Below are 13,708 nucleotides of genomic sequence, written 5' to 3'. Positions count from 1 at the left end.
AGGGAACTATTGTTGGACTCGTCGATAGAGCGTTCTTATTGTCTCACTTGAAATACCAAAATCAAAAAAACTTGAGTTTGGTGATGACGATTCTGTTAATGAATGATTTCGCTTTCAACTTTATCTTTGATAATATCTATTCGAGATTAAAAATTCTATTTAGACATGAAGATAGATCAAGTATGTCAAATACATTAGTGTGGTCACAGGAAACAAAATGGTTCACTTTACCTTTTGTTCTGGGAATTGCGACTAAACTCAAAAAAGTTGTTAACGATTTCAACGCAAAACCCGCGTTCTTTAATATTAATAAGTTGAGAAGCATGATCAGGGTTCATAAGAACGCTCTACTAGCACAGTTTATAAAGAATATAGTGTACAAGATCTGCTGCGGCAGTAGTGATGCGTGCTATGTCGGACAAACAATGAGACAAAAACGAGGCTGCATGAACACCAGAATTATATACGGAACACGAACACACATTTAGTCATTACCGAACACAGATTAGATTACGATCATGAATTTGACTGGACCGGTGAAAGTATTATACTGTGACGTATACTGAACGTAATTTGCAGAAACAGCTGATCTCAGAGATGCTTTTCACAAAATAATAGCCTGAATTCACAGTCTGAATTCTTGCATCACGTTTCCGTCTTAAGCAAATTGTCAGTTTGTTTTGATGGCACCTCGGTTTTGTTTTGATGGCAAGTTGTTGAATTGTAGAGTCACCGCGCTCAGCCTGGAGCTCAAGGCATGCGGATGCGCTGTGTAGTGTGCCGCTCGGTGTGAATTGCGCCGCACTCCTGCGCATGCTTTTTTCGATTTAGAGTGAACTGTGTTCATCTGATAATTGACAACCCCTTAAAGGGATTCTAAAGTGATGGGAATTACAATGCAGAGAACTTTTTATTGGCTTGACAGATTGCAAAATTCTTTCAGGCAATTAAAATACGCACAAAAAGAATATGCGGGACGACCGATTTAACTAAATAAGTAAATAAAAAAAAATTTTTAAATTCACTTAATTTTAGCTCGTACAGTTGTCATATCAGATTTTTGTTTCCTTAATACAAAAATTCTACAGCTCGTATAAAAATAAGTGTGTCCTGCATTTCAGACTAAATGAATAAACAATACTGTATTTTTGCATTTATGATTGAAAGCTTAGAAAAAAAGTTTAACGCTTGAACAGATCGTGTATGATTTTACGCATGTATATATATATATATATATATATATATATATATATATGCTTGACGCAGGTATAAAATAATAAATAGAGCAATAATTGTTGATAGATTTTGCAATAGATGGCGCTGTAGAGGAAAGACAAAGACAAGCGATCTACAGGATCGATAAAACATTCAATAAGTTTGCTTGCTAAAATAAGGTGAATTTAATTTTTTATCGATTTTCTCGTTAAATCGACCATCCCGCACTTCTTTTTTGTATTATATTTCAATTGAACAAAAGGATTTTATTTAGGATTAGATTTTGCAATCTATAAAGGATTCATGTCGGCTGTAATGAGTCGATAATTCAGTATTTACAATAAAACAGTCAACATATAACTTTGTATTTTCACTTTACATATATATATATAAGTTTTACAGTTTCGTATGGACAAAATGATATAGTTCGGCAGTTTGAATTACTTGAAAGAACAATACTGAGCTTGTAAAATTATAAGGGTAAGCAGATATCTTCGTGTACTCATCCTTGTCTTTCAGAATCAGATTGCAACGCCATCTATAAAATTACATAAAATTACAGCGTTGCAATCAAATTCTGATGAAAGAAAAAGATGAGTATACGAAAAGAAAGATGGCCGTCAAAATGAAAAATGATTATACGCATACTGTTGATCATAGATCTTTTTTGTTAGGCTTTGGATTGTAATTTTATCAGCTCAGTATTGTTTTTTAAAGTGATCCAAAGTATGGAATTATATCATTTTATACACACAAAGTTGCAAAACTTTTGTATTCTTCGAATTAAGACATCGTGTTTCTCCCTTGCATAACGTGTAAGGCATGAAAGAAATGGATTAGTCAAAGTCCTTCATTTTTGTTCTTTTCAAACGGTGCTGATAATAAAAATGATAATAAAAATGAGAAATGTCCATTTTGACAATATAAAGAATAAAAGCTTCTATTTGAACGGTTTCAATAATAAAAAAAAAATCAGAAGCATCCGTTCAGACGGCACTGGTAAAATTAATAACAGATGCGTCTATTCGAAAGATACTAATGGTATTAAAAATCAAAAACGTTTGTTCGGACGATATTGGTGATTACAAATGTAAAAATTCTAAATTAGATACGAAGAGACGGACAAAGATATATTAGATGCGTTCTCACGGGAATGAGCGATGGAAGGACTCATTCTGTAATTTTAATTTAAAAACAACATAAATGAGATACGTACACAAAAGATGAGACGTACATATGCGCTCGATGTCTTAACTACTATGGGAGAATAGAATAAAAATACTATCCTACTATCTCGCGCTCGCAACGCGTATGAGAAGGAAATAGAAATATTATTGTACTTTTTCGCGCAGTATGCGCCGTGCGTTGGTCCAGCGTCTTTTGATTATCGTTCATTATTGCTAACGTAGTATAGCGAATACATTGAAAAAAATAAACAAACATTAACAATGGATGAAGAAAAACGAAAATCGTTATATATAATCGTATATAATTTTATATATAAAAATTATAATTGTGTAATAAATAAGAATGTGTATGAAATTATTTTCTCAATATAAATATATATAATATATATTCCGTATAATATATATTCCGAAAATCTTTAAGAAATTCATAGTTTTGAGTAATTACTTATACCAGGTGTATGCATAAGTTTTTTCCGGTTTTTTAGTAAAAAAAGACACGTAATTTTCAAGGGAAATTAATTTTTTTTTTATTCAAAATATTGATCATCGGCTTCTACACATTTCGCCCATCTTTCAGGTAATTTATGAATACCATGCCAGAAAAACTGCTTGTCTTTTGCGGCAAACCATTCGTCGAGCCATTTTCCAACTTCCTCGAAATTGCTGAAGTGCTGCTCTGCGAGCGTGTGCCCCATTGATGCGAAGAGGTGATAGTCAGATGGCGCCAGGTCTGGGGAGTACGGCGGGTGCGGAAGGATGTCCCATCCAAGCGATTTCAAGATGTCTTTCACTGGTTTTGCTGTGTGAGACGGCGCATTGTCGTGTAACAAAATCACTTTGCCATGTCTTCTGACCATTCCGGTCTTTCGATTAATGCGTGGTTTAAATTAATCATTTGTTGGCGATAGCGTTGTGTAACGGTTTCGCCGGGCTTCAAGAGTTCATAATACACAATACCGCTCTGGTCCCACCAGACACAGAGCATAGTCTTCTTGCCGAAGCGATTTGGCCTTGGTGTTGATGGACCGGCTTCGCCAGGTGAAAGCCATGATTTTTTCCGCTTCGGGTTTTCAAAATAAATCCATTTTTCGTCACCCGTCACAATTTGATACAAAAATGATTTCCTTTCGTGGCGTTGAAGCAGCATTTCACAAGTGACTTTGCGATTTTCCATTTGACGTTCATTCAAATCGTGTGGGACTCATTTACCAAGTTTATTGATCTTTCCCATTGCTCGTAAACGTCTGCTGATTATTTCTTGTGATACATGTAATGCTTCTGCTAATTGCCGTTGAGTTTGAGTTGGGTCATCATCCAATAACTCCTGCAATTGCTCGTCTTCGCATTTTTGTGGTCTACCAGAGCGCTCACTGTCTTTCACATTGAAATCACTTTTAAATTGTCGAAACCATGTCTCACATGTTCTAATCGATGGAGCGTGTTCACCATATGTTTCTACCAGCAAACGATGACTTTCAACAGCCTTTTTCTTTTGATTAAATAAAAAAAGCAATGCGTGCCGCAAATGTTCTTTTTCAGGCACAAAACTCGACATGATCACTGAACGATAAAACAAAGACGCTAGTTTTTGGCGGACTCAACTTGTGTGTGTTTGTAGTTTTAAATGTCAGACGAACAAAATGATGTATGTGTCAAATTAATACGCTGCGTACTTTTCGCTGGCGACATCTCTTAGTTAAATCGGAAAAAACTTATGTATACACCTGGTAATTGAGTAATTACTTATAAATTTGACAAGACATTTATTGAACAATAAATGAAATAATCAAATTATTTATTAATATTTATTGTTTATTAATCATGTAACGGAGCGCATCCTTCCGCTCCGTTTCTCCTCCGATTTTCCCCCGATCGTCTATCCGTCGGGAACTGTCGAACAACAGGCGGAGTGCGGCAGTGGCCGCAAGAGGCATTTATGCCTCCCTTTTTTAATCGCTGTAAATTCGCGAATTCCGAAGCGTCGGAGTAAAGCAAGAATATCACGAAAATAGGTATATTTTCGTGGTATTTCCCCGCACCGCGCCACGCGTCGCGTCACCAAGCGCTAGCGCACCCCGCACCGCACCACGCGCCGTACCACCGAGTATGGATGCGTCCCGCGCCGCACCGACGTCGCGCCACGCAAGCGAGCGAGCATCCCGCATCGCGCCACGACCGCGTCTACGAGCGCGTGATCAACCCCGCACTGCGCCGTTACCTTCTCACCGAATTCCTTTCCTGCTCTTGAACATCCCCCGCTCCTATTCCTTATAATCCCAAAAAACCAATTATATCCGATCCTTTTTTCCTGGGGAGAGGGATGCTAACCCCGAGATCGACCGATTCGACCGAAAATACCTGAGGTCGATCTCAGGTATAAAAAGGCATCGCTCTCCACAGGAAATCTCTCTCCTGTTCCTCGCTCGTTTTCCGAGAGCACGTCTTAAGGAAGCGAGTATCCGAAGCCTGGGTTTTGTTGGGACTCTCCCCAACGCACCAAGTTCGCTTGGCCTGGCCAGAAGCCGAATCTCTCACGGCAAGCCGAGAGCTGCTGGGGTCTCCCCAGCGCGTTGAGTCCGCTCGTTCCGACTCCGCCGTTCCCGATTTCATCGCCGGGCATCGGGGTTCTCCCCGATACTACCGTTCCTTTCCGAGCACCGGGGTACGCCCCGGTCGGCCGAGTACACTCGGCACCGACGCCTCTTTCTCCGCACACAGCTGGGGCCCTCCCCGGCTAGCCGAGTTCACTTGGCACTCACTGAGACAGACGAGGGGTACACCCCCCATCAGCCGAGCCCTCTCGACAGAGAATGGGCCCACCCGTTCTCCGACCTAACAGCGACGTACGACACCGCCGCCGCCGCGCGCGTCCCGCGCCACCGAATTTCGCGCAGCGAACAGTATCGCGCCGACCGCCGAAGCGATATCTCATTTCTATTCTAAACCATACGCGCGCCGATCGCCGTCTCGCCCGTCCACGGTCACAACCATTCACGAAGATCGGTGCATTCCAACGCACTATCCACTATCGTTCTGTTAAGTGAATAAATCATTGTTTCTTTATTCCAATACACGTCTAACCCCAACAAGCGGATTTCTGTCTCCAACGTCCTCGCTTCCCCCTCCTGGTAATTGACTGACCGCTCTCCGTGTGGGAAAGCGAGACCGTTTTAATCATATTATTTCTTCTTTTTCTCCTCTTTTTATATGAATATACAAGCATATATAAGCAAAAATATGCGTAATTTGTAGAATTTGTAATTAATTATCTGAAATGTAGTAAAATTTCCATTTCTAAGAGTCGGAATATATACAATAAAATTGTAATAAGAAAACAATTTCGTACTTATTTTCTCTTACTTTCTCACTCATTTATTAGATTCTTCAATTATTATAATCTTATAAAATTATATAACAGGTCATTATGACAAGTAAAGCATATAGCTATAACAATTTTCGAATTTCTTCATATATTGTTTTCATATCTGCTTACCCTTTTAATTTATACTGTATATATCAACAATAACGAGCGGTGACAAGGTAACATTGGAGATGCTCGACGACCGCACGGTGTATAGAGCGCAAAAGAGTATGATAATATTTCTATATATTTCCTTCTCATACGCGTCGCGAGCGCGAGAGAGTACAACAATATTCTTATTCTCTACTCATTTTCGGTGCGAGAGAATAGGATGATATTTCTATTCTCTTCGGCAACATTGTCGAGCGCATGTGTACGTTTCTCGTGTTTTGTGTGCCTCACGCACGTGAACTCGCCGCGGTATGGTCAAAACAATCAGACTCGAGACAGAGCGTGACACGAATTACTCTGAAGAAAGCGCTCTTTTCATAACCATTTTATCCACAATTATATTTTTATTATTAGTGCAATGATAAAAAGTGTGTCGTCAACGTCGGAAGCGTCTATTTGGACAATACTGATAAAAATTATAATTAGAAGCGTCTGTTCTGAGTACTGGTTATTACAAATAAATTATTTGTGAACAATCAGAGAGAAGAAAAAAATTATCAATTGTATTCTCATAAGAATGAAGAAGTCCATTCTATATTTCATATTACAGTATGATTCCAATAATAAAAATCAGAAGCGTTCATTTGGACGGTATTGATAAAAATTATAATCAGAAGCGTCTGTTTGACGTTACTGGCAAAAATGTATGTCAGAAACATCTATTCGGATAATATTAAATTCGGATAATATTATTACAATATTATTACAATATTATTACAATATTCGGGCAATATTATTACAAATGCATTATCTGTAAACAATTGGAGAGATACACACGCACGCACGTACGCGCGCACGCACATATATTATATGTACGTATATTGGAATATACAATGTTATCGCAAAATCTACTAAAATTATATTATATATATATATATATATATATATATATGTTTGTACTAGATATCAACAGTCAATACCAATAGTACGAAGTAGTAATTTCATGTTCAGTAAAATGATAAAAATTAATATGACAGTAAACGGAATTAGTCATGTCGATAATATAAACTTTTTAAATTATCGATAATGTCGACCTGTTAAATTGTCGATCGTTACCGACATTTCTTTAATTTCATTTAGATGGCATTAGCGGAAGGCCGTCGGAGTTCGTCCTTCGCTTTAGGATTCCCTTAAAGACTGTCTCGTTTCTTTAAGGATGACATGTATGTGCGGTCATAATAATTCTACTTAGCGATTTTAACATCGGTGAGCGCATTGGATAAATGCAGTATCTTATTCTTGCTTTATATTCACTGAAAATGACTCAAACTAGAGTCGAAACGTATGCATTATATATTTAAATTATAATAAAGAATGTCAATTGCGCACTGTGAACAGCGCTGATTCTCATTCACCACATTATATAAATAATTAATATTAAACCAACTATCATATTCACCTTCCGCCTTCCTTTTTTCGCGATCCGAACCCGACCTAACTGACGAATATGTCCGCGTATCAAGAAATTAATAATTTACGTACCGGCGAAAAGGCGGTTCATTTTATATTTCACGAGATGATAGTAAAATACAAACTCGCGCATTTCGCATCATCGGCAACGCACGATATTATCTTCTTTTGCACACGCTTCGCAAATTTGTTGCGAGACTCAAAGAATCAGCATGTGAATCCTTACATTTTTGCTAGTCTTCGAATGTCTCGTCTTACCGCGTTTCAAAATCGTAAATATAAATACGACACGATCATTTACTCGTTCGCTCATCGTGATATCATCATTTTCATTTTCACGCAGCTTTTCTGCTCGCATTACCACAATATTTGTATACTCATTGGCTTTACGAGTAAGAGATCGCATGAAACATAAATGATTCACGGATTGTAACGAATAACATGTTTTATAAAGGTTGTGTTGCATTTATGTTTCATAATATAAATATAAATGTATATATATATATATATATATATATATATATATATATATTGTTACGAGCGATGATCCGCTCGTCATTGCCCTCGAAAATCGATTTAGAAAGAGAAGATGATTTCTTACCGACGCGGAATGTTTCTGTAATCTCGACGACGAGTTGTTGTTTTATTCTTCGGATGTGGCAGAGTTGCAGAATTACGATTATTTTGATTTACTTAATTCTAAAGATTAATAAAGTTCGCTCTTTGAATGATAAAATGATGTTGCTTATTTTGCGAGTGAGTCAATGCAAGAGTGAAACACAAGTACCCATCGCGAGTGCGATAATATGTTTGCATGATATAAATCGTCTGCAATCATTACAAATTTTAGTGAATTTACAAATGTTTATGAGAGATTTTCCGCATAGGGATGACGCATGATTTTTTCGCATGATGATGCTCGAAACAAGAAAAACGTTCGGAGACTTCGCTCTTAATTATGAAAGTGACGTATGACAACGCGGATATTTTTTTGCGCAACGATCTACTTCTTATCATTTCGAAACTATGTTACATGCTTCGCATGTCACTACGCAAATCAGCTGCGGATCTTAAATTTAATGTAGAGCTACAATGACACAAATGTGTAATACATTACATTTAATATATACGAAGTTTCGTATACGAAGAAGGCGAGTAACGCGCGGCCATCGTACATCAGTTTCCCGCCTCGCAAAACTACTACAATTATAAATCATTATCGCGATATTTTTTATGGCAAGAAACCATTGAAAACAATCGATTTTATTATAGCAACTGGATTTCCGTTTGCGGATGATAAGTGTATAGCTGGCGAATTAGTGTCAGTCCACAATAAGTGATTTAAGCTTTAAAAAGTAAGAAATTGACCAATTATAATCGAATATGAAAAGAATACTCAACTATGATTAGTCAATTTCTTATGGCTTAAAGATTAAATACTTATTGTGGATCGACACTTATATAAGTATAAGAGAGAAATGTAAGTAAAGAAATTGGAGGAAGTTGTGGAAGAGAGAGTGTGAGTACTGAGAAGGGAGGGAAAGGTAAAGGAATGGTGAGTAAGTGAAGGCAGTGTAAGATGGAAGAGAAAAAGGCTAGTAAAGAAAGAAGGCGGGTGAGTAAGTTATGAAAGAAAGATAACTGATAGCACTGCGTGTCGCAAGTGGCGAACGAGGCAGTTGGAGCCATAGATTAGGAAGTACATAGATAGCACAGGAATAGTAGGCAAAGAAAAGGACGAGAACAGGAATAAATAAGAAGATGGCAAAGTTAATTAAAAAGAGACGGAATACGATGAATAGTATAGAAGAACAGTTTAAAAGAGGGAAATGCTGGGGGAGGATACAGGAGAGAAAGAAGAGGAGACGGAAATCTTCAAAAGAAATAATAAGCTGATGAGATCATTAAGGAACGGATGGAAGAAGGATTTAGTAAAAGAAGTTATAGAATTAATTGGAGAGCTATTGGAGAAAGGATTTAAGAGAGGAGATAAAAGGAGATAAAAGGTAAGGAGAGTAAATGATTTAGGGAGCGAAATTAGAAAGGTGGCGGAGGAACAAAAGGAGATGATAATGAGAGAGAGAGAGAGAGAGAGAGAGAGAGAGAGAGAGAGAGAGAGAGAGAGAGAGAGAGAGAGAGAGAGAGAGAGAGAGAGAAAGAGAGACAGTTTAGGAAAAGGAACATTATAATTAAGAGAATAAAGGAGAAAGAATGATTAAAGAAAAAATAGAGAGGCTACTGAAAGCGTTAAAAGTGGAAGTGAAAATAAAGAGAGTAGAAACAGATAATAAGAAGAAGGGATGCATAATAGTAGTGAGGATGAATGATAGAAAATGAAGATATGAAAAGGAATATTTTGATGAGTAAATGAAAGTTGAAGGGAAATGAAATGTGGATAGAACATGATTTGGTTTGGGAAAAAAAGGAGAATAAAAGAATGTTGGAAAAGTGACATTGAAGGAAGAGATAAAGAGAAGAATGTGGCATTGGGGAATATGAATAGAAAGAGTGTGACTAGAGTGAGTGTGATAGAGATAGGATAAGGAAAAGGATGGACTAAGGGATAAAGTTGAAAAGAAGTGAAAGGAAGAGTTCAAAAAGGAAGGGAAAAATGGAAGAAGGAAAAGAACAAGTGGAGAAAAAAGGGGGCGTTAGAAGCGGGGGGAAAAGGAAGGAAAGAGGGAAAGAAGAAGAAACAGGAAGGAGAAGAGGAAGGGGAGATAACAGAAGAAGAGAAGAGAGAGGAGAAAAAAGAGGAGGAACGTGGGAGAAATATAAAAACAGCCTTCTGGAATGTGACGGGACTAATGAATAAGGATGGGAAGTTTTTGAGAGAGGAATGATGAGAGGAATGATGTTAATACAGACATGGATTGAGGAGAAAAGATGGAAGAAATTACCTGAAGGATATAAATGGAAGGCACAAATGACAAGAAAAAAGAATTGGAAGGGAAGAGCGATTGTGGAGTTTGATTAGGAATCAGGAAAAAGATTAGTTAATCGGAGGAAGGAAAAAACGTATGAAAAGGAAGAGGTTATAACGGGAAAAGTAAAATACAATAGGGATAGTTTGAGGGTAATGGAAGTGTATATTAATGGGAATATGGAAGAAAAGCTGGAGAAGTTGGAGGAATGGATGAAGAGGAAAGAAATTAGAATAAGAAATTGAGGGAGATGTCAATGCCAGAATAGCGAATAAAGGGAGGATAAATGTAGAAGAAGGAAGGGAAGAAGAGACGGAAAGGACATTGAAGGATAAAAAATTAAATAAGGAAAGGAAAGTTAATCGAATATTGGAGAGAGAAGATGGTTTCTTTTGAATAGATAGTTGAGAGAGGTATAAAGGGAAATTAGACGTACAATAGAGCTGGAGGAGAATCGGTTATCGAGTATGTGTTAGTAAGTGAGGAAATAAGAGAGGAAGTAAAATATTTGTATTAGGTGTACAAAAAAGTTCTGAGCTTTTTTTTGTAAAATTCAATCTTTATTCAAAAACAAACAAAAAAATATTAATCAGCGAAATATTCCCCGTTTGCAACGACCTTTTGCCATCTTTTGGGTAGCTTGCGAATTCCTTGACGATAGAAGCTCACCGGCTTCGAAGCGATAAAGTCATCAATGCATTTTCGTATCTCTTCAAATCTCACGAAATGTGTATCAGCCAAATGATGCTGCAGCGATTGGAATAGGTAGTAATCGGAAGGCGCCAATCGGATGTCTGGGCTATACGCCGCGTGCGAGAGAAGTTCCCAGCCTAACGCAAAGATATGGTCCTGAATCGCTTTCGCAACATGTGGTCGAGTATTGTCATGAAGCAAGATCACTTTACGACCTTGGCCAGTAAATGGCCTCTTTTCTTCTAATGCATCGCTCAAATGTTGTTGCGGTCTGCCGTGATTGTTTCACCCGGTTGTAACAACTTAATACAACACACCTTTCCAATCCCATCAGATACAGACCAAAACCTTCTTGGCGTAGATATTGGGCTTTGGCATCGATGTCGAAGGTTGACTAGGATCAATCCATGATTTTTTATGTTTAGGGTTATTATAAAGAATCCACTTTTCATTGCCTGTAATGATTTTGTGCAGAAAAACTTTTTTCCGGAACTTTGAAAGCAAAGTGAGTGCAGTGTCACGCCGACGATTTTTGTTATCTTCGGACAATTCATGCGGAACCCTGTCTTCCTTCTGAACCTTTCCCATCGTATGTAAACGTATGTAAACGGAAATGGTTTGCTGCGTAACGCCAAGTTGTTCTGCAAGCTCCTTTTCAGTTTGCGCAAGTTTATATCCAGCAATGCTTGCAATTCGTCCGTTTCAATCTTTTGAGGGCGTCCAGCACGCGGTTCATCTTCAAGACTGAAATCTCCTTGGTGAAATTTTTGATATCATCTTTTACATGTAGTATGACTTATAGCGTTCTTTCCATATGCAGCACAAATCATTGCAGTGGCTTCAGCAGCATTTTTTTTCAGATGAAACGCGAAGTGGATGGAAAATCGAATATGCTCTTTTGTTATTGCCATCGTGAACACTACTGATTTTTGAGGTTATGTGCATCAAACGCCAAACCGTATGGCATTTTAGAAGGCCAAATGTCAACGCTTTAAAACCGCAAAAGGGCGGGAAGATATGTAAAATTTAAATTGTTATTTCGGTTGTATAAAATTTAAAGCTCAGAACTTTTTTGTACACCTAATAAATAGAAGACTAAGGGGACTCAGATCATTATCGATGGTGAGGCTAAGAGTAGGAATAGGAAGAGAGAGAAATAAAGGAAAGAAGATTAGAAAAAGAGAGAGATGATGTGAGAAGGATATGGAGCTATTTAAGAGAGAACTAGGGAGGATGGAAACATCAAAGGGAGAGATACAAGAGATAATAGGTATAGTGGAAAAGAAAATAAGGAGGACACTAAAAAATAATGAAAAAAAGAGGTAAAGAGAGAAAGAATGATGGGATGGGATGGAAAATGTGTAACGAAGAAACGGTTAGTCAGGAGAGTTTTAAAAGGTTGAAGGACAGACACGGGTGAGAGTTAAAACACAGAAGGGAAAAGAAGGAATATAGAGAAATGTATGTGTTACGAGTCTTAGTTTCAGAAGGAAACATTCGCAGACGCCTCCTACCGGATGGGAAAAAAACAACGTCACTTATGCATCCGGCCAAGTAGACATTAGAACCCAGTATAGAATATTCCTCTGTAATACGAAATATAATAAACGTATTAATGTGTACGCGTGTCTACTTAATATCGGCCTAACTCCATACACTACAGCTTGACGACGAGGATGGGATAAGGGAAAAAGTGAATCTGCGCAAAAATAACACGCGTGGTAGGTACACGTGCATCGAGCATAACCTTAAAATGGAAAATTACGTACTCCCAAGTGTGTCCACCAACCTTTTTCCTTCAATCTAGAAACTCCAATTCCTGTGATGATAGCCCGCTTCACAACCTTCCTTTTTTCCCTGTCACAAATACGAAATACAATGGAGGCATAACTATCGCAAGTACTGGCGCAGATGATGGAGACAATGCGCGGCATGCAATGCAGGCAAATCTACCAAAAGCACTGCTAAATGAAGGTACGAAAAGTATCAGCGGCATCAACTTACAGCCGTATGACGAGGTAAATGAATCATTTACCAGCTATTTGCAAAGATTGCAAAATTACATAATCCTAAAGAGTGTTACAAATGAAATCACAAAATTATAAATTTTTTTGAACTGTATCGGGCTGAAACATTACCAACTGTTGAAAAACATAACGGCACCAAATACACCTGAGTCGAAATTGTATGATGAATTAGTGAAAATACTGGGGAACCACATAGCACCTGAGCCTGGGGAAGTAGCACAAGAGTATAAGTTTTGTCTTAGAGCGCAACAAGAATACGAAAGCATAGCAAACTATGTAGCCGGTTTAAAAGAAATAGGCGGAAAACGCAACTTTGTTTGCAATAATTGCAAACAAACAACATTTGAAACTCACCTCAGAGTCCAATTTATCCGAGGACTGCGTAATGCAGAGATAAAAGAGAGGCTGCTACAGAAATCACCAAATATCAAGTTTGATGACATTATGAAAATTGCCATGGCCATAGAAACGTCTAAGTCAGAAACTAAAGAGATGGGACAAGAAATACAAATCCAATATAAATAAAATATCAGTAAACAAATCCAGGAATAATATATACACAAATAAAGAAAATGATACAAAGCAAAAAGAAATACAGTGTTTCCGTTATGATAAAAATAATCATACAGCGAGTCAGTGCAGACTCAAAAGTAGGATAACAAAGGGGGGCCGAGGCCCCCCAGGGGCGTGGGGGAGGTTCGGGGTGAGAGGGGAAATCGT

This window comes from Pogonomyrmex barbatus, unplaced genomic scaffold (assembly GCF_055798465.1).
Source record: "Pogonomyrmex barbatus isolate J1 unplaced genomic scaffold, ASM5579846v1 scaffold4, whole genome shotgun sequence".
Classification (NCBI taxonomy): domain Eukaryota; kingdom Metazoa; phylum Arthropoda; class Insecta; order Hymenoptera; family Formicidae; genus Pogonomyrmex; species Pogonomyrmex barbatus.
The sequence above is the reverse complement of the archived record's forward strand: the minus strand, read 5'-3'. Positions refer to the sequence as shown.